Raw genomic sequence first — 3,075 nt, 5'->3', positions numbered from 1 at the left:
GACGTTTTTTTTGGTAGGCAAGATGTGTTTAGATGGACTCCGACCAGTTCATTAGTGAGGAGTTAGTCACATTCTACTCTGGAGAACTCCGAAGGACTTGAGAAGTAACGCGTTAGTCGCACTCAACTTTCAGCTTCCACTCTGAAATATCTGGGACCCAAAAATTCCATAAAAAAACCTTGGTCTTGTTAAAACGCGATTTAAAATTATTTGGATTGCTTTTATTTTTGGGCAGTTACTCACTTTAAAAATTAATTGCTTTTATAATTTATGAGAAGTTAACAAAATTTTGGGTGATGTGGGTGAGGTGGCAAGAAACTATAGGAATGGAGAACAGTTTGGGATATGATGGAGATTTTTCTTAGCGTAAATCTCCTCTATTTTCCAAAAACAGCAATCTCCATCCATGATTCTCTCTCTCTCCCTCTCTCACCGACTCTTTTCCCTTCCCTCTTCAACACTACAGACGTTTACACAGTTCTTTTCTCCACCATATTCTTCCTTATGTTTACATCTCTTCCCTCAAAATCTTGATCTTCTCCAATAAAAATAAAGAAAAAGTCATCTTCTTCTTTATTTAGTATTCATATTTTCATAATTTTATGCGATATGGGCGGTTGACGAGTTCGCGGGATCAACTCCCTGCACGAAAGAGACCATGAAGGATTGTTGGATCTTGGGAGCCAAACACCGGTAAACCTAGTGCGGACGGGGGTGTATTGACTCTAAAGTGAGCGCTTTTGTGGCGTGCCTCGATCCATCATATATGGGCTATTTCTAACCTTTCTGATTAATTTATTTTCCAATCTTGATTTCTTATTATAATTATTAGATTTAAGGAAAATAATAATATCAGAAAAATCCTCTTTGTTTATTGATCAAATGTTTCTCTAACAATTTTATAGTCATTACATATGAATTTTCTGATAGTATTGAATTTGTGAATTGAATAGCACGACTTCTATTGAATCTAGTTCCTGCAGACCTGAAAAATTCAACGATCAAAATTTCAGACGTTGGCAACAACAAATTAAATTTTGGGTTACAACATTAGGGTTGTTCTCTGTGATTCACAAACAATCAGTGTCTAAGAGAAAATAGAAAATTTTAGAGAAAGGAAAGACTTCTCAATCCATCGAAATTGTTGAAACTGATTCGGCTACCACAAAAAAGTTAAAAACAACAGAAGATGAATTTTATGAAAAGGATTATCTCTGTCATGGAAGAATTCTAAGTGCACTTTCTTAAACAATTTATGATATATTTTGCACTATGAAAACTTCCATTGAATTGTGGGAAGCTTTAGAACAGAAATATGGATCGGAAGATTCTAGTTTGACAAGATATGTAGTCGAAAAACTTTTTGACTTCAAAATGGTAGACGGAAAGTCGATAATTGATCAAATCCATGAGTTCCAAAATATTGTATATGATCTGAAAACAAAAGGAATGGACTTTTTTGAAATCTTCCTAGTGTCTACTTTAATTAAAAAATTACCATCCTCTTGGTCTAAATTTGGGAGAACTTTAAAACAAAAACCTGAAAACTTCATACTTGATGAACTGCTAGTCGCATTAATAATAGAAGAAAAACATCGAGAGGGAGAAAAAGATATTTACAACTTTGAAATGCAGGCTAAGGCACACATTGTTGAAAATCTTCACAAACCTAAGCCTAAAAATTTCAAGAAAAAGACTTTAAAAAAATAAAATAATAAACCAACGGGTAAAAATATTAATCAGAAAAACTTGCTGCCTGTTGGGTCTGTGGGAAAACAAATCACAAGGCCAAGGATTGTTTCCATAAAAAAGGTTAACCATCTAAGGATCGTGGATTTGCATGTACCTCTAAACCACAGGCAAATGTGGTTACTGTGGGGGGCTGCCTCCTCTTGCCCTACTGACAGGTATTTTACCTCTTACCCAAAGTTAAGTATAGTTTCTAATTCTACTGATTGGTGGATTGACTCCAGAGCAAATGTTCATGTGTGCGCTGATAAAAGCTTATTTTCCTCTTATCAGGAATCAGGCACCAGACTTGTAAGCATGGGCAATGGGAGCATGGCCAGGGTACTAGGAGAAGGACGAGTGAGTTTGAAGTTGTCCTCTGGCACATATCTTAAATTAGAAGGAGTCCAGCATGTCCCTGGCATTAGGAAGAATTTAGTTAGTGCGTATTTATTAGTTCAACATGGGTTTAGGGTTGTTTTTTTAGACCAATAAAGTTGTAATAACTAAGAATGGTAGTTATTTTGGAAAAAGGTGTAGACACCCTTATTTTGCTACACTTTAACTAACAATATTCTATATATTGATCCGTGGAATTTCACTGGTAAAATATGCATCCTCACATTCCCTGAAAACTAAAGTGATAAAGAGATGTACCTGGTAAGATGATTTAATCCGAAAAATTGAAAAAATACCCTGATTGGTGACTTTAGTGTGTAAATCCATGTGAGAGTTCCTTTATCATGGATTTATATGTTTTAGGTCATTAATATCTCGATCTGGATTTACAGATCATCAATCGGGACAGAATAAGCTAGGGTCACTTCACAGCCCAAGCCATGATTCCATTCCGAAACCCGATTTTTCGTAGATCGTCAGATCGAGAGTGGATGTTAGTATGAGAGATCTTTATCAAGATTTGTGATCATTTAGTCAAAATTAGATCGATCAAGGTTGATCTCAAATCCGGATTCAACATTGGATCACTTAATTTGGCAGAAAAACCAGTGAAAAGTCACGGATCAAGGCAGGGTGAATGAGACCCATCGAAATTATCCCATTAAATCATCGATAACAGAACTTTTTAATGTCATAATTGGTGTTGATATCATGGTTTGATAGTATTAACCGTTGATTCAAAATTGATCGAGTCGGTTAGTTCGTTTGGGTCACCGATTTGCCCAATCTTTGGAAAAGCGATCTGCCGATGGAGATTGATGGCTTTCATTAGCCAAAAATTTTGGAATCAATATTTCTATGGCAATATTGGGCTTAAATGAAAGACGAAAAATCAAGGATTCCAACGACAAAAAAATAATCGAAAACGGCCGCCAAAATCTCCGGGAA

The 3,075-nt window shown here is 35.7% G+C and overlaps 1 long non-coding RNA gene across 1 annotated transcript; it reads left to right on the top strand.

Annotated features, from left to right (window-relative positions):
* The first annotated feature begins 289 nt into the window (after window positions 1-289).
* LOC143881165 (uncharacterized) lies at window positions 290-2,338 on the top strand. Its single transcript, XR_013251890.1, has 2 exons — window positions 290-1,907; window positions 2,023-2,338. It is a non-coding gene; the product is annotated as an uncharacterized LOC143881165 (long non-coding RNA).
* The last annotated feature ends 737 nt before the right edge of the window (window positions 2,339-3,075 follow it).

This window comes from Tasmannia lanceolata, unplaced genomic scaffold, assembly GCF_043159265.1.
Source record: "Tasmannia lanceolata isolate RefF3 unplaced genomic scaffold, GAP_Taslan_0.1 ptg000007l, whole genome shotgun sequence".
NCBI lineage: Eukaryota > Viridiplantae > Streptophyta > Magnoliopsida > Canellales > Winteraceae > Tasmannia > Tasmannia lanceolata.
This window is presented reverse-complemented; position numbering and strand designations above follow the sequence as displayed.